The sequence below is a fragment of the Amphiura filiformis genome, chromosome 12 (genome assembly GCF_039555335.1).
Source record: "Amphiura filiformis chromosome 12, Afil_fr2py, whole genome shotgun sequence".
NCBI lineage: Eukaryota > Metazoa > Echinodermata > Ophiuroidea > Amphilepidida > Amphiuridae > Amphiura > Amphiura filiformis.
The window spans coordinates 20,615,839-20,640,101 of record NC_092639.1 but is presented as its reverse complement, the minus strand read 5'-3'; the positions used below and the strand labels follow the sequence as shown (position 1 = coordinate 20,640,101).

Genomic DNA, 24,263 nt, shown 5'->3' with positions numbered 1-24,263 from the left:
CTGGGAGATAGTTTATGGATAAGGTACTAATACTATCAAATAGGCCACAAATAGTCCAGCTTTACATTGCTTAAGAAGGGATCTCATTCTAAATGATGATTTATTATTTGTTGGATTACACAAGCAATTTGGGCATTGTTATCTCTGGGATACATTTATTTGTTACTACAAAGAGCAATAGGTGTGCTTGGATTCATGCATTTCATGCTTATTATGTATACTACAGGTTTAGGGAATTTCATTATGCATCAGCAAATGCATGCAAGTAACTTACTCAATGTAAAGGGTCACTTTAAAGGATCATGTCATGTTTATAAGGTGCCGTAAGTCTTCTGTTTGTGCAATTTAGTCTTGAGGCTTGCCTGATTTTTAGGAGTGTTTTATACCTTTTCTATGTCTTATTTATGCAGTTGTAGGAATCTATTTTAATCTTGACTTGGTTTTATGTGCATGGGTGTGTGCGGGGTGCATGTGGGGGTGTGTTGTCGTGAGTGGAGGTGTTTAACGTAAGAATGTGTATCTTGTGTGATTTGTGTGTGTGAGAGGAGGAGTTGCTAAGGGGGTGTGCATGTGGGATGTGTGGTGGGGGTGCATGTGGGTGGGATGTGTGTATGGGTGCCTAACCCTATCAAATACAACAAAATACCACAGACTGGGTGCCTTTGTTTCAGCGGGGCAGGCTACACACAGGACACCTCCGTCCAACCCCCCTTGGAGTGTTAGGCACAATCCATTCTTCTTTGCCATCCAATTGAAATAATAACCATTATAGGAAAAGCTAGGACCCACTGATGTCATAAACAGGATGCAAAGGTGAACTTTGCCCTCTTCAACATACCTGTACTTGGGATATTGGTTTAGCTGTATGTGGGTGGGTGCATGGGAGTGAATGTGGGTGTGTGCATGCATATAGGGTCTAATTAATATTAAGCAAGTAAATAGCCTTTCTTCTTTATCCATTATATAAATACCTTGTGCCAGAAGATCAAATGAATGATACAAAATGATTTGAAAATGAAAATAACGCAAATGAAGCTGTTTACAAAACTAGCGGCAAATTAAAACAAGTATCACTGTAATAATCTATCCATATTCTGTTTTTTAACCCCCCAATAGCAGCAAAAAAATAGGCTTTATAACATCTCCAAGGTTCAGTGGCAGAAAGACATCTCTCCATTAGCTGCCTTGAGTACAATTGCCTGTGATATCACTCATGGCTTGAACCGTGCATTGAGTCAGTGAAGTAATGCATGTCACAGCCAATCAATCACACATACAGCAGCTATGGAGAGGTGTCTTTCTGCCGCAGAGCTATTGATGTGAACTTACTAGCCAAAATAAGTTAATATTGCTGAAAAGATTTTGAGATACAATATACTTTCAATAGGTACTTTTTTTAAGTAGAATGAAAACTTTGGTAGCTAATATCTGCATTCAAACATGTATGTGCCAATTTTGATATAAACTGTATAGCCTGTAATATGGATGATGATATCAAATGAAACTATGAAAAATAATCAGAGATTTCTTCTATATATGGTTGCTAAATGCTTATAATGCAATTATTGTTATGGTTGACCTATAACCAAACTACTTATTTTCAAATATTCCTTGCAAGCATCAATTCTACATACATGCATGGATTTGTGCATGCAGGAAGCTGTAATATGAGAAAGCATACAGTCACACGTTTGTAGTTGTACACTACCTTTCACACTCCAACTCACCCCTACCTACAGACAGTACATGCAGGTATACTGGGGTATTAACACAAGGCAAAAAAATAATAAATTGTTTGCTTGCCCTCCACTGACCGACCCAAAATTGACCAAAATCAGGGTCGGCCCTTTTAAATTTTTTTTTTTTTTTAGATTTTAGTTTATAATTTTAACGGTTTTTATTACTTTTTCTGTATTAATTTTTCTTGGTCTTATGCCTATAAGTATGCAGTTGTGCTAATTGCAGGCCCGTACACAGAGGGGTGTGGGGTGCGATGCACCCCCCCCCCAAATTTGGAAAAGTATACAAAAAGTCCCGAAAGTTGCGAGTGTAGCGAGCAAAAAAATCAGGTTTTTTATGCATTTTTGGACACTTTTCAGAACATTGCCCCCCCCTTGGAAAAAAAGTCCACTTTTTCCAAATCAGCACCCCCCCCAAACGAAATCCTGCGTACGGGCCTGTCTAATTGAATCCATTTCTATGGTGTATCTTGGGTATAGAAGGTCTGAAGTAAAGTATTGATGTATCTTTCTACATGACCAATATTCATTGCCTACCGGCCTATATACAGTAGTGAGTCACTTAAAAAAAAAATTCTGACCGCCCGCCGGACCCATCCCACCCCAAAAATCTCACTGGAGGGCAAGCAATTTTTTTTGGCCTAATATAAACCACACCTGCATGCAATATCCATACATACACCATTCTCACCTTCTCTAACACACATACCTCTTCCAAACCACACCAAAGCACTTTGCAGCAGCACAAACACAACATAAATCATGCATGAATAAGTGCAAAGCTCAACTTAAACAACAAGAGACAACAGACAAGACGAGAAATAAACAAGAGAAGCGAAAGGTGAGTGTATTCTGACCCTCTGGCTCTCAGCGCGTTTCCTAAATTCCGTGAGTTCGACAAGCTTGCCCTCGACACTGACCCTCGATTTCATCTCCGCATCTTTGGCATCTTCGGCTTCTGAGAGGGCGCTGCGCATCTGGTTCACTTCCTCGGTGAGCTTGTCAATTCTCTCCTGCTGCTGTTGGTCATGTTCCACTTGGTTCTGGAGCAAAAAAGGATGATATGAGAATTGTCAGCGTAAAGAAATAGTCTCTATATTTGAAATGTATGAAGTTCTCCCTACTGCCTACACTTTGATCAACAATATGGTGGAAGTGTGAAGGGTTTGTTACTATGCCGGGAAATAGGCTCACATTATGTGCAACACCAAACCAATTTGTTCAATTTGGAGGAAAAGTTGAGTCACATACATGTAATCCATTATATTATATTCATTATTCAACTTTTCCAGTTGAGTACCTCTTTGTAAATTTAACGAATCTGCAGTGTGCATGTGCATGTGCATGAGTCCACCTCTTGTTTTTGATCAAAGTATACTACCGGGGAAGAGGAAAGAGCTGCTCATTATCAGCTTCAAGGACGTCTTTAACCCCCGAGCACTAACTGCTGATCTAACATTGCCTCTGATTGGTCAATTACATCACCAATTAGAATGGAGCTTTGCAAATAATTCACCCCAATTTTTTGTGTGGTGAAATTATTCTAACAACGTTACTGATTGGTTCACTTTCACAGGTAGTTCTCATGGGGTTAAGCGTGTCATGAAAGGCACTTGACATGAACTGGGACACCTGGGAGTCTACCGTTAACGATAGAACAGCTTGAAAGCAACAACTCTCTGCTGGCCTGAAAAGGGGAGACGACCTCATCCAAAAAAAATGTGCAAAGCCAGTAAGTGTGAAACATCAAAACAACCCCAACCAGACGCATCACGTCTTCACATGCCAGGGCTGCAACAGAATCTGCAAGTCTCGCATTGGTTTTTTTTCAGCCACACAGGACGATGCTCCTGAACCACCGCAGGTGGCGCTACTCTACCTATTCAATAAAAACGCCTTAAGGGGGTACTACACTCCTGGCCAATTTTGTGCCTATTTTTGCATTTTTCTCAAAAACTATAGCGCATTGGTGACAAATAAGATATGTATATTATAGGGGCAAGGACTGCAACTACTGCACTAAAAATTCGGCAACTCAAGGCAAGTAGTTATTGATTTATTGATCAAATATTGGTTTTCCCTCATTTTTGAATGTAATTCCACAACTGTTGACTGTGCTGAAATAAAATTTCCAGTGCAGTAGTTGTAGTCCTTGCCCCTATAATATACATATCTTACTTGTCACCAATGCACTATAATTGTAGAGAAAAAAAGCAAACATAGGCACAAAATTGGGCAGGGGTGTAGTACCCCCTTAATCTAATAATAGTAGTAGACAGTCCTTGGTTCAAGGTTCCTTGCTTACCTGCTGTACTTTGTCCTGGAGTTGTCTCTTCTCATCTTCTACCACCTGCCTGTCCTCTGCTTGTGCATCAATAAGTTTTCTTAGCTCTGATTTCTCCTCCATCAGGTTACTATGTTTTCCTTCAAGGTCACGGATTTGATCTTCCAGGGTTACTGCAATAAAACAGTACAATTCAAAATGTACTTTTGGCCCTTGAACATGGATAAAGCCTTGTAGGTGTAGACTTTATATTTGACTTTATATTGAAGAGGTTGCTTCATCCATGTTCAAGGGCCTCATATTTACTTTTGGCCCTTGAAAATGGATATAAAGCCTTGTAGGTGTAGTCTTTATATTGAATGGTTTGCTTCATCCACGTTCAAGGGCCAAAAGTACATATTAGGTTTTTCCCACCCAGTGACGACATGGAAATCTTCACATTATTGTACAGCTGTTGAAATAACCCACTTCAAATATCAATAACGAGGGTCGCTTCTTGACAAAGTTCAAAGAAAATGGTTATAAATGATACAAATAAAAAAGGCCAAGAATCCAAAGTAACAAGTGTCAATGGTAATTATAGCCGCTGATCTTGTCCCAATTTCGTCAACAACTTATACAAAGTACTTGGTACTCTTCGTTGCTGAAATATGTAGCATTTTTCCTAAAATTATCTTCTCAAGGGAAAAGATCCTCACAATCTGAACAATTCCATTTAGCACTTTGAAACTTTCATCAATTCTATAGTGTGTCTCTTCTCAAGCTGACTGTAATGCCATATTGGATTTTGCTGTGGTAGATTTGAATCGGTGCTGTTGCATCGCCAGTGAACGGACAAATTGCTTGCCTCCGCGTGTGCATACAGCCGGCGGGATTAAATTAGCGCCACTGCAAAATCCAACATGGCGTTACTCTCAATCGATCATTACATTCTGATTTCAAAATGTGCAGTTTTCATCTTGATTTATGGATTTGTCTCAAGAAATATCACCACCCTTACCTATCTGTGCCTTAGCTTCATCATAGTCCACTAGTCTGAGTTGTAAATTGCCTTTCTCATCTTCCAATTCTGTCACTTTGTTCTTTAACTCGCTGAGCTCCTCTGCCATGGAATCGGCCTGGCAAAAGCAAAAAAGTAATTGAAATTTAAATACTGATATAAATGCCAACAACACCACAACTACTATGTGACCAGCTCTAGTCTGACCCTCGTCTTTGGTGCCTGTTATATCTCACAACCTTGCTGTTCAAATAATTTTCTAAGATCTAACCTTGATAGTCATGGAGGGTCCTTCATTCCATCTACTGCAGTCTATACATGGAATGCACTCCCACCTCACAATCCAGGGATTGTGAAACAGGCCAGTTTCAAAAAGGAGGTTAACAGTTATCTAGGCGCCAACCCATCAGCTTTACCATAAATGATAAGCATCTGGATCTAATCATCACTTGAAAGAAACTACCGTATTTGTTCCATTAACTACCCAGGGCGCTTAACAAAATCATTTTTGGTGGGCGCTTATTTTGTACATTGTTTAGGCTTACAATAGAGAGTTCCGTGTTTTCAAGCGGGAACGGACTACAATAGTGTTTATAACGTGATTGAACCGCCGTATTCCTCATTCCTTTGATTTGGTCAATGACCCTATTGGTGCTACATTCTACAAAATAACATTTGCTAATTATTGCGCGAGTGTTGGTATTCTGAAAATTGTAAACGGAGTTTAGGTTTCCCTCCAAGATGGCGGGTAACCCAAAACACGGGAAATCTCTATACTTAAAAAATGCCCAAAATATTCATCCATCATCATAAGTGTGCATGTTTCAGACCACGGTTCAGATTTGCATGGGTAATTAATAAAGTAATATCACAGTTTGCTTGTTGTAAAGTCACTGGGTGGGCGTGTATAGGCGTTGGCAGTTAATGGAATGAATACAATAGTAGAAAGAAATGTATTACAACCACCATGTTAAATTGTTTGTGTGTCGCTCATGACCGCCAAAATCGTGTAATCGTGGATAATTTAAGGGATCCAAAATGAGCGTTTATTGCGTTTCGACAGTATTTTTTGTGGGACATGAGAGCACCTCAGACCTATCGAATCGCATTCTGAATCTGAAGCATGTCTTTCTGATATCAAATAATTTTCATTTTTTAAAATCACAATATAATACAAATTTTATGACAAATTATAAAAATTTGATATTTTTCAAATTTTGATATATAACAGTCCTGAAGTAAATTATATAAATCTAATGATATATTCTTAAAGTGTATGTAGCAGGGAGGAAAAAGCCGACGGTCAATTGAAAATTTTGACCTTTCATATTGAAGATATGGATTTTTTTCCCAAAAGACCTAATTTTTTTTTTGTGTTTTGGGGAAAAAAATCCATATCTTCAATAACGAAAAGGTCAAAATTTTCAATTGATCGTCGGCTTTTCATCCCACCTACATACACTTTAAGTATAAATCATCAGATTTATAAAGTTTACTTCAAGTACTGTTAAATATCAAAAGTATCAATTTTTAATGATTTGCCATAAAATGTGTATTAAATTGCGAAATTCAAAAAATCAAAATTATTTGATATCAGAATGACATTCTTCATATTCAGAATGCAATTCGATATGTCTGATGTGCTCTAATGTCCTAAAATAAATACTGTCCAAACGTTCATACCCCAGCCCTTAACCATATGCTTGATAAGTATGTGCTTGTTTACGTTGTGCAAGTAGTGCATTGTGCTGATAATGCTGCACTAAGTGCTATGTTGCATATATATACCTGTGTAAAGTGCACATAAATGATTTTGGTGTTAAAAGCTCTTTGATTTTCATTTGTGGATGTCAAAATTGAAATCTATTTTATGGATAAATTACTGTATATCTATAATCTATGTTTGTGTTATTTAGTCAAACAAAAAGATTTTTCAAACATACACTGGCACAATCAGCCAATAACTTGCGCATATTTTCAAGACAATTTAACCTACCCCAAATTTTCAACATGTTAATTAATTTTTTTTATTACATCTCATTATGATTTACACTTGCTTACATGTAGGGTGTGTCAAAAGTAAATATAAAGTTATAGTAACTAAAGAATGAATTGAAATGCAAGCATATGGCAATGTTGGTTATGACGCCATGTGTTTACCATGAATGGAGAACTTCAGATTTTCCCCAGTTGAAATTTAATGATATTTTGAATGTGATCTTGTATGTAAGGGTTTGGGATGAAATCAAAACTCGACCGCCGGTTGACTGGCGGTTACAGGCGGTTGAACCGTGTTCCTTTGTTTACAACAGTAGAAACCGGGTCTAACCGGATGGAACCGCCCGAACCAGCAGTTGAGTTATTATATATTTCTTCATTCCAGGCAAACTAGTGAACAAATAATTTTGGGTTTGCTTCAAGAAATTCTACAAAAGATCATACCTTTTTCAGTTCCTCCAGTTCTTCTTCTAAAGCTTTAATCTTTGTCTTGGCTTGACTTTTCACTTTATTAAACTTGGCTTCTGATTTACTATTCAACTCCTCCATCTCCTGGTTCTTCTCTTCTAACACCTTCTCCTTCTCAGCCAACTGATTCTTCAAATCTTCCACCAGTTTCTCATGTTCTTCTACATCGGTTCTTTCTTTTACGCTTTGTTCAGTTCTACTCTGTTCGAGTTCCAATTTAGCACTTTCTAAATCCGTCCTAGACTGGTCCAATTCGGATTTCATACTTTCATAGTTCTGTAACAATGTTGTGTATTGACTACTGGCTTGGTTATAAGCGGTTTCGTATTGACTGAGAGCACCTTGGAGGGAGGTTATTGCACTTGATTTTTCCGACATTTCCGACTCATGTTTTTCCGTCGCTTCCGACACTTGCTTTTCAAAATTAGTTCTTTCACTTTTCCACTCCTCGTCTTTCGCAATAAACTGTTCCTGCAGAGCTTTACATTGTTCTTGCGACATTTCTAACTTTTCATTCAAAGCTTTCACTGCAGATCCTTGCTCAAGGATCTCCCGTTCCTTCTCTCCAATCTCCATCTGGAGAACCTCCAAGACTTTGCTCTTCCTCATGAGATTCTCTTCCGCCTCCTGACATCGTCTCTCCAAGATCTTGACGACATCCTTGGAGGCATCGTCAGCCTTCCCTACCAGATTAGAAATCTCTTTTCTGTGTTCCACAGCTAAATTTTCCATCTGCTCCTCCCGTTTTCTTGCCACAGCTTTCGTTTCTTCTAGTCTCTCCTGATAAGATGCTTCCATCTGGGTTTTCTCTGCCTCCCATTTGCTCTGCTCTGACTGCAGCAATTCATCCTTCTCTTGAATGACTGCTTTCAGCTGTGTTACCTCTTCGTCGACTTGTTCCATCTTGGAGCGCATGTTTTCGAGGACTTTGTTCAGATCAAGGATGGCTTGGTCCTTTTGCTTTCCCTCAGCTTGTAAAACCTGTATTGAGATGAAAACATTTGCTACTTACACTATAGACCACAATGGCCTCATCCCAATGCCAAAGTTCAATAACCTCAATTAAACAATCATAGAGCAAAATTTGACCTCAAGTTGCAGAATATGAGTTTGTGTACCCACATTTTCAAAGGTCATTTAATGAATGTGCAACTGTATTGGGGTTAAAGAACTATGCCCTGATAGATGAGCATGTTGTGGATTCTAGTGTTACAACTCGTTGTGTGAATGCAAGAAAGTCGTAAGTGCAAAGGCTGCCTTACGTTAAGATTTTGACATTACCTTTGCAGAGGACTCCAAAACCTGACTAAAATGTTTATCTCATTACGGCATTGAGTTTGCGATTGTTCATCACATGATCAAAGCTGCCCGGAAGCATCTCAAGTCCCATTACCTCAAGAGTTGACACCTTAACAGTGCTGCATATTTTTAAAACAGCAAAAGGCAGCTATTGCACATATGACTTTCTTGATTCTGGTCTGGTTGGGAATGTGTAGCTGGGAGTCTGTAAACTGATCCTGAAATTCTACCAAATTTGCGCAGGCAAATTGGTTGCCAGAGAGACCCAACATATACTTATGGTCTGGACTTCAAAATGGTACCTGATCAGAATTAAATTATGTTAAATCTGGAATATTATCCCTTCTCCAGTTTTCTGCAATTTTGTGACACACATCTACAGCCCAAATAAGGTGATTTACATGTATGACCACCAGCCCAGTGGCTCAGTTGCCTGATGAAGTCTGATGGTATCAAATGCAACGTAGCAAGTTGTAAAAGTAAGTTCCCGTAAAAGATTTAATTCAAAACTTTGTAAGGTGTATTTATACTCTAGTTCACTTTTAAGTTTGATAGAGACATCAATATTTTTTCATGGTTTGTGCCGCAAGTGTGACGACAAATGGTACATGTACGCAATGCACTTTTACCATTGTCCACTGTGAACCATGTGAACATGTCTTACATGGCATAATAATACAAACCTCAATAAATTTCTTAAATGTTATGTAAACTTTTTTCAGATTTTGACATAATTTCTTGAATGTTGGCTCATTTTGTGTTACAATTCCTGCCAAATCAGCCCTCGAATTAAGGATCTGAAGGGGCACGGCAACTTTTTTAGGGCAAATTGATAATTGCCGTGGATTTTCACTGAAAAGGCAAGGCAGCACGGCAATTTGTAATATATCAAAAGGGCATCAAGGCAACTGTTGAAAATTTTAGAAGGGCACCAAGGCAATTTTTCAACAGCGAATAGATGCATCGCCGTCAGCTGAATTCGACACCAAAGTAAAATTCGACTCTCAACTTTACACTAAAACTAACCTGATTGCTTAAAAAACCTGCTTTAAAAATAAGCAATCAATCAAATATCAACAGTTTAATTTACTTAAATTTTGCGATCCCTAGTTCTGAGCTGCAAAACTGACTCGAAACAGCGATGAAACAGCTGTAACTTTGGTAATAATATTGATCAAATTCACCGGGATAAAAACTATTTCGTGCAAAAAATATCTAGAGATGGGCTTACATGTAAAAGATAAGACGATACCGGAAGGGTATCGCCATCGGTTTGCAATGGGAAGTCAATGTTTGCTAATCGAGAGATTAATTGATTTGCCCAGCGCTCAGATTTTGTTCATGACACGAGGTCGAGGAAGCTTAGCTGTTTAGTTACTAACAGCGTTTCTGATTGGTCGATAGTACGCTGAAGGTGTTTCTCTGACCAATCGAGAAAATGAAGTCATTTCTAGCAACCAGATAATGTATAAAAGCCGATGTGATTGGCTGAATATGTACGCTTACGTAGGGGGTAATGAATATTAATTCACAACAAACTATTGTGTATACTGTGATTGATAGCTGGGTTACGATGCTCAAAATAGCGATCGTGTTCAATATTTTCGATCTAATTTTCCACAATTTTATGGGATTTAACCAGTACTTGTTAATGATTTATAATGAAGGGCAGGGCTGGCGGCTAGGGCACCCACGGCAACTTCATTTAGGGGCACGGCAAGTGACTGCCGTCGGTAAAGGACATATTTTGAGGGCATTGCGGCAATGGGGGTGGGCACCCACAGCAATATGCCGTCGGTGCCGTGGGTTAATTCGAGGGCTGTGCCAAATTAATGCAACCTCATGAGATTGATTTTTTTTTCATATTAAGAATTGCATGTTTGTTCATGTACTGAGCGTGTTATTTTAGTGATTGCACAATATAGAAAGAGTGACACTTTAATTTACAAAATTAATTGAGGTTTGTATGATGCCACGTAAGACATGGTTCACAGTGGACAACGGTAAAAGTGCATTGCTTCCCATCTCTTAGTTATATTCGTCTCAGCTCTGTGCGATGTACCTTTACGTCCATGACTTAATACTGTAACCAGCTAAATATGCACCTAAATCACTACCAAACTTGAGGTAAACCAAAGTTTAGCATATCAGAAACACAAACACTTGCAGAACATCACCGTAAGCTCTTAGCTCTTTTGTACAAAGTACCTCATGCTAAGGTTGGCATTTTCGGCGGGTAAACGGGTACCCGCCGAGATTACATTACCCGGTAGGAAATACCTCCCGGGTACCAAATTCAAAAAAAAAAAAAAAAAAAAAAAAAATTCAAGATGTTTTGTATTTTAATATGAAAATTGATAATTTGTATTCATGTCATAGTCTATTAATGATTTCAAAATGCATTGAATTTTTTAGGTCAACCATGAATGATCCTGGCATCTAGGTCCAGGGACACTACAAAACCGAAAAATAAAAAATTTAAAAAAAATGTAAATTTTTATTTTTTTTTTTTTTTTTTTTTTTTTTTATTAATTTGGTATTCCAGTTACCGCCTCGAAAAATGCGGCGGGTACCGGTACAAAATTACCGAAAATGCCAGGCCTACCTCATGCAGGCTGTCAAAATTGTTCCAGGCTAATGGTTAAACAATACAATTTCATGTTGCATTGCAAGATGCACATTAGTATCTGAGCAAAGTGGTGAAATGAAAGAGAATGTTAGCTCCCATGATGTGTTAAATTACAGCATGCGCTGAGATGACCTTTCAACTCTGACGACATCAAATGCCCAATTGTCCCATATAACTACTTCCTGAAGTTTGATCTTACCTGAAGAATCTGATCTTGGTAATCGACGACCTTGTCTTTATTCATCATATAACCTTTCAACTCTGACATCAAATGCTTAAATTGTCCTACATGAGTACATTCTGACCTTTTGAATTCACCTTAATAACTTTATCTTGATCTTCAACAACTTCATAAAAGTTTGAAGATAACCTTTCAACGTTGATATCAAATCCTAAAATTGTACCACTTGATTATTTTCCAATTTTGAACTTACCTGAATAACCTGATCTCAACCTTCCACAACCTAATCTTTATTTCTGAGATCTTTCTGCCCTAACATGAATACCTTTGCATACTTGATCTTTAATAACCTAATTTTTATTTCTTAGATTGATCTTTTACTTGACATCAAATGCTCAAATTATTCCATACAAATACTTTTCAAGGTTCGAACTTACCTGAATAATCTTATCTTGACCTTCAATGACCTCACCTTTATATCTTAGAAGAACTTGTAACTGAGTTCAAATGCTCAAATTATCCCATTCTGACCCTCTTCTGACCTTAGAACTTACCTGAATAACCTTATCTCGACCTTCAATGACCTCATCTTTATTTCTTAGATGACCTTGTAACTGACTTCAAATGCTCCAATTGTCCCATTCTGACCCTCTTCTAACCTTTGAACTTACCTGAATAACCTTATCGCGACCTTCAATGACCTCATCTTTATTTCTTACTGTCTGTTCAATTAGCTTAGATTCCTGTATTTTTAAGATATTTAAAAAAATAAACAAATGTGGTCAAAGTCATCAAAGAAAAGTGTTAGCACAGTCTTAGACCCAACGTGATTTATACTTCTCAAATTCCAAAGTTCAATTTAAAACCCCATTTCTTTTCAATTTTGCCTCATTTTAGGCAGTTACTTGGGTCCACCAAAAGGGTTTGCGACCTTTTCACAAATCGAGTGGGACGGTCCATTCTCAACTGAGGGCATAGATCCTATCGAATCTGTCCACCAATCTGTCCTGCCATTTCAATTCTCGCTATTCGCAATAAGGGCACCGCCAGCGGTTTGCGATGTAATTGTGATGTATCATGATGTATCATGGAAAAGGTCGACATCCAAGTCCGCATATCTGAATATTACCATGCTATTACATAGGAACACGTGACAATATTTTTAGTTTGTCAATATAACGGTATTACACGCAAATCGATAGAGAAAAAATTAATTGTGCACATTTCAAATCACATTATTAAGTATTATTGAGTATCGATTCGCGCGTAACACCTTTATTTTGACAAACTAAAAAAATATTGTCACGTGTTCCTATGTAATAGCATGGTAATATTCGTATTGCGCGGACTTGGATGTCGACCTTTTCCCATGATACATCACGATTACATCGAAAACCGCTGGCGGCGCCCTTATTGCGAATAGCGAGAATTGTTATACCGTTCCGGTTATTGGATAGGGTCTATTATATAAGTGATAATGGTAGGCCTATAACGGTTTTTGTTACACGAAATTAGACGAAGCTCCGTGAGGTATGTGCAATTATGCATAACATTATTCCGAGCATTATTTTTTTCCTAAACAATGATGATTAAAATTATGGATTTCGTTCTTATTTCAACTGGTTTTATCGATACAATGTAAACTGAATTTTGTTTAATACCATCATTCCTTCCCAAGAATATCAGCATTCGCTTGATATTTTCAGATACAGTGACTTTACAAGAATTGTTTTCTGTAACCTAAGTCATTGTTTTAATAATATTTTCTTGTACAAAAGTTCTTTTGTTTCCAAATGTTCTTCTCATAGTTTGTATTTAACATTAAAAAAAAATTAAAATAAATGTGTAGGCCTAGGCCCGCACCTGCTCTGACCAATCCACACAATACTAGATAAAATAAATGAATAAAAAATAAATAGATTAATTAATTAATTAATACGCAAGGAATGATAAGCTGGGCCTATTCTGAAAACCTTCATCTTCACATTTTTATAATAAGGTAATGTTTCAACAGTGGGTTTTCAACACGCATGACTGGCGCACAGTTTCATGATTTTGCTGAACAATACTTCGTGATGCGGATGGTCAAGTAAATACTATCTCAGCACATTCTGACAATCATCCCCATTTCACTAAATGGATTGATTCCAAAAAGTTTATGGTACCCGACGTTATTCGGCTTTTTATGAAAATATCGCGGGAAAAGACCAAAATTGAAAAGAAATGGGGTTTCAAATTGAACTTTGGAATTTGAAAAGTATAAATCATGTTGGGTCTAAGGCTGTGCTAACACTTTTCTTTGATGACTTTGATCACAATTTTTTATTTTTTCAAATATCTTAAAAATACAAGAATCTAAGATAATTGAACAGACAGTAGATGAACTTGTAACTGACTTCAAATGCTCAAATTATCCCATTCTGACCCCCTTCTGACCTTTGAACTTACCTGAATAACCTTATCACGACCTTCAATGACCTCATCTTTATTTCTGAGATGATCTTTCAGCTCTGACATCTGTTGTTCAAGTTCCACTGTCTGATTGTTTTGGTCAATGACCATTTTGTCTTTGTACACAAGCTGGGCATAGAGTTCTTTGACCCGAGATGATTCTTGCTGGAGTTTCTCCTACAGGGGGTTTAGTTAGTGATGTTAATATGAATGATAGGGTGTTAAAAGAACACAACTGTTAATGAGAAAGAGTGAATGTGGGTTAAAATAACAAACATGGCTCATGTTTTGGAGGATGCTTTAAAGTGATGCTGACATTGTTATCTTCATTACAAGTTTTTACCATTTTTTTTCCTAAAATGTTTTAAATTGCCTTTTTTGGAAATATATTGTGTATTCTTTAACACTTCAGAACGTTCTTGCAATATTATTGGGTCTTACAAATGTCATATGACATGATATGACACAATTCAGCATGTATGCATCGACACAATACACATACTCGCTATATGAACCAATCGGAGGCCCATAGCAACAACGGGACTGATCAATTTTAAGCCCCAGCTAATTATTTGTAAAATGTAGGATTGAACTTGATTTTAAAATTTGGTATACTTATGATCTTATTATTTGAATTGAAGTGTTTAAGAATGAGAATAAAGGTATTGTTTTAAGCCGCTGTCTTCGTCTCATTGTTTTACTTAAAATAATGAAGTCGCCCTGTGTTATATGAGACGATAGATGCACGACAGCGGATAAAAACAATACCTTTATTCTCTTAATACATCATTCATTTTAGATTTAAACATCTTAGACTGATTGATCCCAAACAGAATAACAAACAAAAATGAATGGAATTGTGATAATTACTGGGGTTTTTTTTGGGGGGTAATCACTGGTTGACCCACATTTTGATGTGAAAAGTTTGTTCCAAAATCTATTTGAATTTGATAATTAATCAAAGCTTTTACTGGCTGGTTTTAGCTTTATTTGAACTGTCCATATTTACAATTTGCCCATCAAATGGGCTAGTCCATTTAAATTCCACACTACCCCTGTGGAAGATTTTGTAAACATGTTCCACAGAGGGAGTATAAATTTTAAATACAATTAGCACATTTGACAGCTCCATTTGAATTTCATACACCCTCTGAGAAAGATTCAAGCTGAATTTTCCACAGTGGGAGGCTGAGTTTCAAATGGAGCTGCTAATGTGTTCATTCCATTTGAAATTCATACTCCCTGTGGAAGATATTTCCAGAATCTTCCACAGGGGAGTGTGGATTTTAACTGGAACATCCCTATATGTGCAGACGACAGAATTGACAGAATGGTGGTCAATACAGTTTACTAGCAGATATATATTTTTTATAACAAAAAAATTGATAAAGAATAAAAAAACTAACCAGTGTACAGTGTAAGCATCACTACAAAATACAGAGGAGCCACATCATCATACAAAGCTGTTTGAACTGCAAATGAGCTCTCATGCTTCATGTACAATGTACTACACCCACCCACATGCCAAAATGATATAAGCATTTCACACATGGTTAGCCATCTGCCATGCATGAGTTGTCATTGATTAGTAAATTTGTAGCATAAAAGATTCATGGCAGATTATTTATTGGTAAAATGCAATGAAATAAAAGATTAGCTAAACAAGCCAAGATGCAATGTTGAAAAAAAAATTGCTACAAAAAATAGATCATTAATGCTCATTGTGAACTGTTAAACCTTTTCATTTGAAAACCTCCTGGTCATTTTATTTCAATATTATACTGTAAGCCAATATTTTCGCATACAGATATTTTCACGGTTGCAAGGTAGTAGGTAAAACTAACATTTTTGAGGTGATAATTTTGTGGTTGCAGATTTCTAAGTCACTAAGCTTAGTATATATACATGTGTACATGTAAGCTTCATCATCGTAATATTCGCAAGGGAATCATTTCGCGGGCCTACGTCAAACCGCAAAAATATAAGCACTAAGCAACTGCTCTTTTTGCCTGATGTTTATACACTGGCTGCTTATTTTACAATCACACATGTGTACATAGTATTGTTTCCACCATGAACATCACCCTTGGTTAGTAATGATCAGTTAAAATGTATAAGATTAAGAGTATGATTTTATTAATGCGACAGTGTTTCTAGATATGAAGATAAAATGAGCAGTGATCAGGATATTTTAGTCAAAATGCCATTAAAAATATGGGAGGGCCCTTGAATTACTTGGAAGGCCCTCAACTTTTTGTACACAACAAGCCTATCGACTTTATAAGACAGACCTGGAGGGCTCACAAATATTTTGACTTATTAGTCAAAAACTATGGAAGACATGACCTTAATCTTCCACACAGGGAGTGTGAATTTTAAATGGGATTACATGAATGGGCGACTCCACTTGAAATCTACACCCCCTTTGTGGGAAATTAAGATGTCTTCTATAGTGGGTGTATAGTTTCAACTGGAACAGGCGATTTCAAGGTATCTTCAGGACCAATGTCTCAAAGAACTTGAAAGATGAAGATGATCAGAAATCTCTCTGTGTCATACTTTTCTCAAACAGATTGATTTCTGCTCAAATTTTCGCTACCCCAGTTGTATATCAAAATATTTCAAACTTAAATTTCCCACTGCAGAAGAAATTTGAAATCCCTAAATAACAGCAGCTTACCTCCAACTCAGCAACACTGCCACTGGATCCTCCAGAACCATCAGTCTCATCCACAGTCTCTTTCACAACACCCGCACCACCACTCCTCATCGCCTCAATCACAGCATCCCGCTTCTCTATGGTCTTCTCTTTCTCCTCAAGTTCCGCTTTGATCTTCCTCTCTGTTTCATCTTTTTCTGTCATGGTGGCATCCTTCTCCTGTATGGTGGCTTCGTGTTTGTTGATGATTTCTTGTTTGTTGTTGACAGTTTGCTCTAGTTTGTCAACAAGGGCATTCTTTTCATCAAGGGCTTTGCTCTTCTCGTCTAGTTTTTTCTTGAGGACAAGGAGTTTCCCACGGGTGGCGGCATCATCAGTACTGTCTCCCTAAAGAACAGAAATAAGCAAAGTGGCATATCAGCAGAATTCGATATAATGGTTCAGATTTTCTTCTTTACAGTGACTGGGTCAGATTTCTTCAAACAGCATCAAACTTATGCCTTCAAATTTGAGAATTCTATTTTTAACAAAAAAACAAAGGACGGCACCAACTTCCACCCACGTAATCACCTACGACTCATCCATTCATCTGACCGGCGGATGTCAACATCCGTTGCTACTTCCGGTCAGATGACCCAGTTTCCCACTACCATCAAACCCAACATCAGTTGGCATTGTAGACCAGTGGATGCTGGTCGCAGGTCACCAACCTCCACAATGTAAATTGTGAGAACTTTGTTTAAATTTTACCTTCTTTTATCTCGATTTGTTAAAAATTGTTTTAAAAGAAAATTCAGTTTAATAGCTTGTAAGAGCTTAAATTATGTAGTTTATTTTAAGTTGTATAGATTTTAATATTGTAGGCTTTCAGAGTACCCAATATATCAAAATAAGGCACTATTTTCTTATCTGATATTTTTGTGGGGTCTACTGTGCTACTTGCTTACCATCTTCTGAAGGAAAAAAAACCAAAGTGTTCTGGACAGCACTAAACCTAATTTTATTTATTTAACCCTGTGAGCACTGTTGACTGAATTATCAGCCTCTAAACACTATTTGGATCCGGGGGGGGGGGGGGGCCCTCAATACATATGTGTTGTCATCACCGAGCAGAAATCCACGGGAAAGGGTACTTTTTTGACGCATATAGTCGCGGTCCGCGCGGACCGCGAATAGGGTAGCTATTTCATGCCCATTTGGAAAAAAGGGTAGGCCTATACATTTTAACACAGGTCAGCGTTTAGGGTATGGATTTCACAGACATGGGGTCGGCGATTGAGGGTATGGATTTGGAGGACATGAAGGGCCGGTTTATTGACCACCTTTTGTGGCATTTCTGGTCAGTGAAAAGGGTACCTTTTTATGGTGGTTGATGAAAAGAGTGCCTAAATATTAGTGGTCAGTAAAAAGCCTCCCTTTTTTACAAGAAGGTCAGTGATTAGGTAGGTATTTTCACATGCTCGAGATCCGTGTTTAGGGTGTGAAATTTGAGGGCCTGCTTGATGATGACAACACATAAAAGCATATAAGTGACCCCCCTGGGATTTGGATCTACTGAGCCAATCAGAGATATGGTAAGACTGGCCAGAAGGGGATTAAAGTGGTAAGAGATCTAAAGGTTCTATTTTGATTGGTTAATGAGATGATTATATCACATAATTGTGACATGATCAAGGGGAATGAGTCGGATGTCGCTAATATTGTTTTTGAGATATTGGCAAAAACAGTGTTTAAATTCTTTTGTTTTATATTGTTTTCAGCTATTAATAAATTGCTCATAACTTTGATGGGGTTTGCATCAAATTGTAGCATTTGTTAGCTGCCAGAAAATGATGTTAAAACCTCTAATTGAAAATTGCCGACATGTGACTCATTCCCCTTGATCATGTCACAATTAACCAAATATTAGGGGCTCTTCCGTGGACCAGATCACTTGTGATCAAGCCATCAGCCTGGATGGCGCAAGCTCAAGTCAGTGAGTATATTTTATTGGATTTGTCACACAAAAATCAAAATAATTAGGGGCTCTGTTAGAAAGGCTGTAGTAAATAAATGTGTAATAAATGTTTTGTACCTTTGTTGCTCCACCACCAGTGCTTTCCCCATCCCCATCTTTTTTCAGTTCTTGAATCTGTGAGTTGAGTGATGTGATCTTGGCTTTTGCTTGCAGCTTGAACTTGGACAACTTGGCACTGGATTCCTGTATAAAGACAAAATGATGGTCAAACACTACGAATTACCTGTAGTCTCAAGTCTTATGACATGTTCAATGACCTATCATTGTAAATGAATCCGTAGTACGATCTGATGTTGTGGGATAATGAGTTTGGTTATTATATTGACCATAGGCGAGATACCGGGGGTAGGGTAAATCCCCAATATTTCGCTGGGGGTCCATACAATCATCCCCCCAATGTTGATGCCTGTGTGTGGGTTTCTGACTAAATTAACTTCATATTTGGCCATTTTAGCCTTAAAAGAGTCAATTTATTTGTGCTTCACGCAAATTTATTCCACTTTTGTACCATATTTCACCAGTTTAGCTTCAATATACCAACATTTTTCGCGCGTGAAAAGGTGCTGGATTCACTATATTTCATGAAATTTTTCCAACCCCATCCCCCAATGTCAAAAAGAAATGTACGCCACTGCACTGATATTGGCAATGCCATGGTTTAGCATCTAAGTAATGGTGGTCAAACTTTTTGGAACTGAAAGCCATATTACCCATGCCAAAGTGTAGACAGACTGCACTAGAAAACTGGCTCAAGACAGAAGACCAAGATTCAATGAGGAACAGTGTTCGAAATAAGTTGTTGTCCTGTTGTCCAGGACAACCAAAATGAATGTCGGACAAGCAAAAATGCTGTAGGCAGTTGTCCGAAGGACAACCATAAAAATGTGTACTGCTGTTACAGAGTAAGCTTAATATAAAATGCATTGCATAAATCTTGAAATGTTCAGAAGAAATCATGACCAAAAAATGTTGGTGGTTGTAGTAAAAAACTCCCGTAAATTTGTAGCCAATATTTTATACCTATAACCTTGGCCATGTGCATGTATTGGTATTCGGTTATAATGTAAACAGTTGGCTTGGGCAAATATATTTGATATTTTATTAGCAACAAGGTGAGTTTGGGGAAAGTGTGTGATGTGTGAATACTTAATATTGGCGGCTGTGTACTGTTTTTTAAACTTGCAACTTCAGCTCAAAAGTTCATAAAAGTTTTGGACAACCAAAAATATTTTTGGACAACCAAAACATTTGTTAAGGTTGTCCGGTGGACAACCTCAAAAAATTTCTTAATTCGAACGCTGATGAGGAATGTCGATCAAAGGAGACTAATCGCAGGCTGAATCATTCAGCTTGAATGTAACAAAGATGAAAGATCATTGAAGTAGTAACTCAATGACAGATGAAATGGTTTGGCAATCTTGTCCGTATGCCCATCCAACTCCAAGCCTACCTGAATGACTTCACTGTCCCCAGGCCATCTGCGTAACAGACGGAAAGACTGCTGCAGGATGCCGAACAGCAGGACCAAGCCAGACTTGGAGGAGGACAATGACGACTCGGACAGGGCCACAGGGCCATATGGACATAAGTCAAGTTGAAAACCCACAGCAGTGGCGTAGCATGGGTCATCATGGGGGGGGGGGGGCACCGACCATGATTGGGGGCACCAGGTCTGATTGTGGAGGGCACAAGCCGTTTTCGGCCATTTTCCTATGGGATTTTTAAAAATTTCAGATCGATTGGGGGCCACATGCCCCAACACCCCATGCCCCTATGATGATACACCACTGACCCACGGACCTACACCTACTAACCTGTAATTCTTTGTCTTTATGTCTGATCATATCCTTGAGTTGATTGACAAGTTTATTCTGTTCCGTCAGCTGCTCTTTTGCATCGGCATCGGTGGAGAAGCTGACATCAGTTGCCGATGCAAAACTAGCATCGCCACTACCAGGAGCGCCATGCTATAAGAAAACAAAACAATAACACCTCAAGATTAATGTACCAGTGGTAGACAAGAAAACAATATATATCCACAACTTGTTGCAAATCATGCATGCCGTCACTGGGCGGGAAAAACCTCATATGTGTACATCCATATCAAAAGCGATGCACTTGTCGGCTGCTACATGTGTCTCATTTCACACAATAACTGGGAATAAATGCCAGACTCATTTCAAGTGGAGGTCACTTTAAATCATGGCTCACATGGCTTATTAATACAGAGAACATTCCTTATACCATGTCACTTGGGGATGATTTGAATTGACTTCCACTTGAGATGAGTCTGGTATTAATACCTAGCTATTATGTGAAATGAGGCACATGTAGCAGCCGACAAGTGCATCGTTTTGATATGGATGTACACATATATGTACTTTTAGCCCTTCAACATGGATAAAGCCTTGTAGGTATAGACTTTATATTGAAGAGGTTGCTTTATCCATGTTCAAGGGCCAAAAGTACATGCAGGAAACACCTCATTTTTACTTTTGGCCCTTGAACATGGATAAAGCCTTGTAGGTGTAGACTTTATATTGAATGGTTTGCTTCATCCATGTTCAAGGGCAAAAAGTACATTTGAGGTTTTTCCCGTCCAGTGACGATGCATGCTGCATACGTTTGTGTGGTCAAATTTTGAATTTTCACTGTTATCTGTGCTGCAATTTCACTATCAACTCTTCTGTACTATCGGCTGACTGGCAATCTCTCAGTGATAGTTTCAATAGAACTCAATGGGATATAAACAAATTACAGTGGCAGTTGAAGATTTCACATCACCAAATAATGTCTCTTGGGGGCTCTCGTCCTGATCTGCGGTGTTTTGACATTTCTGTAAAAGTTACCCACCTATATATCAATATTAAAAACAAAAAAAATTACCCAGATTTTGGAAAAAATGTGTGCCAGGTAATAAATGTAGGCTTGAATCTAAGCATCTGCCAAGATTGGGAAAGATTGTGGGCTTTTATTCAGATTGATCACGGATTTCTCAAACCGGCTGCTTCTAGGTAAAATCACAAGTGCTTCTATTTTGAAAATTGGGTGAAAAAAAAGTGTATTGTATTCGTGGTCCAGTAGCTCGAAAATTCAATGGTCACCAATATATTTAATTTAGTTTGTTTACTTGCTTGTTTGTTTGTCTGTCAGGAAAACATCACTTTGAAAAATTGAGTCGCTTCGTAAGGTAGGTAGAGCCATTTTGTACACAAAGTATTGGGAAATTTATTACTATTGTGCACCCTGAAGCCCTGGTGACAAGGCTAATGTAGGTCTGCTAGGAATACACAATTTTGGAGGAGGACAATGATGTAATGACAGAACGGATTGGTCAAACAAGTATCAAAATGGACACTCCTTACCTCTGCAGCAGCAGCAGCAGCAGCAGCAGCACTGGCAGCCTCTTCCTCGGTCATTGATTTGTTCACATTATCTACTACAGTATCCAGACCAGACTGCACATTGTGTGCCAGGTTAGAGAGTCTACCCCACATGGTTAGATCTCAAGTGATTTGCTTTGGCAAATTTTCTGACAAGAAAAAAGGAAGAAACAGTCGAAAAACAATTTTAAGATTATAGATGTTCTGTACAAATATTTGGCATACTTGTTCCACCAATGGTCAAAAAGTATATTGTTTATTTAAGGCCAAAAAAAATTGTTTGCTTTTACGCTTGCAAAATAGGCTATTTGTAGGGAGTGGCCTCTCATCCTTTTTTATCTCTGGTCTTGTCACACTAGTAGATGCGCCCACTGTGATTACTGACCTGTATCTGACAGAAGTCTTGTGAAATTTATGATTCTCAGCAGCAGGATTTTATGAAACTGCCAATATTTGCAAGTATTCTGAAGGATCTGTAATAATTATTCATAACCTGATTAATATACGCGAAGCCTGTAATCCAATCAAAAGAAATTGATTGCCTGACCGCGCACTAATTGCGAGGTCATTAATAACTCACAATGACTCGGACGGCGCAACAATGACTTCTGCGCGGCGTGTGCGTAGTATAAGCTACGCGTTATGGCAACGCACATGCCTCACGCGATGCCGTCCGCGCTTCTGTGATTGATAGCTCTTGTTGTCGGCGCTAATGTTATATTAAGCCTGGTTGATTTTTTTTGTAGGGTAGGTTACAACAATGATTAAAACTGGTTATATTTAACAGCGTTTTATGGCATAAAATAACATAAAATGCCATTTTGATTTGTTCAAAATATTAGATACGAACGAAATGAATGACAATAATAACTTTGCACCATCTACCGCTCCCTCGGAAAAATACCTCAGCCCAAAACAAAACCCTCAGATTTCACACAATGACCTCAAAATAGATGGTGCGCAGTTATTATTGTCTAAATATATTTTTCATTGTGTCGGTAGTGCAAATTGAAGTTTGTGAGTTTTTGGTTTTGTATGTTATGTACAAGAGTGTTCTCAGGAAGTTAAAAATGACAGGCCATCCTCAAAGTCATGGATTGTATAAACGAGTTTGGTGAATAGCTGGACACATCACACTTACTCAAGAACTCTAGCTTCGAATTTGCACATGATAGTTACGCATTCGATGCTAGACTGCGTTGCTATCGTTTTTCGATCGGACAGCGGTGCAATTTTTTGCACCAGAGGTTATTTATTCTGTTAATGTTGAAATTTGGATGAAAGTTATTTTGATGAGTCAACTGTATCATTTGAGCAAGATTTGCCTATTTTAATGAACAGTCTAAAATTTTGCTGAAGTGTAATTTTAGCAACATTTTTGATGCAATCACCTGTCGTGATCGGCTGTGTGAACTTCAATTGCTTTACATGGTGTCATGCTTCAGCGAATCCGACTAGATTTTGAATGCAATGGTCTCTAGCCTAGAATGTGAAGCTATCGGTGAGCAAATTCTTGGCTAGACTTCTCGAGCAACATGTACATGAAGTGTGATGTGTCCAGACTGGATATTTAAATCAGCGTCGCGACGCAGCTGAGAGTCGTCAAAACAACTTTGATCAAGCAAGATCGCATAATTAAAAGGACTCATAATATGGTCGGAATTTGTACTTCAGCGGCTGTGTTTTCGGTTAAAAGTAAGCAAACCCTTTAGGGCCAAGCTAAAATTGTAGGTAAATTAATTGGACAATCTAAAAACAATTTTAATGCGTTTCAAAACTGACGTTTAAATTGAAATACTAGCACCCTAGCTATCTTCTATCCACACAGTAACTATCACACTATCGTGTTGTCGTGGATAGTAGATAGATTTCTCGATCAACATAAACATTAATTACACAAGGACGTATTAAAGTTACGTGTCCATTTCATTCATGCATTGACCTAGTGCCGTACTATTACGCTGACTTTCGTATTCGGCGAGGAGGACGATTTCGACCTCCTCGTTTGTTTACAAACAGAGAGGTAGACAAAGGGGCCTGTCAAACCTGTTCCGCTTGTCCAAATACTCAAGTATCAAAAGGATGGTCCACAATAGAGACTAAATCAGTGATTCACGCAACATGAATAGGGGATTAAAAAACTGTGAAGTAGCAC

The 24,263-nt window shown here is 38.1% G+C and overlaps 1 pseudogene; it reads right to left on the bottom strand.

Moving 5' to 3' along the window:
- LOC140165928 (uncharacterized) overlaps positions 1-24,263 on the bottom strand; it is a 63,879-nt pseudogene that overhangs the window by 39,221 nt on the left and 395 nt on the right.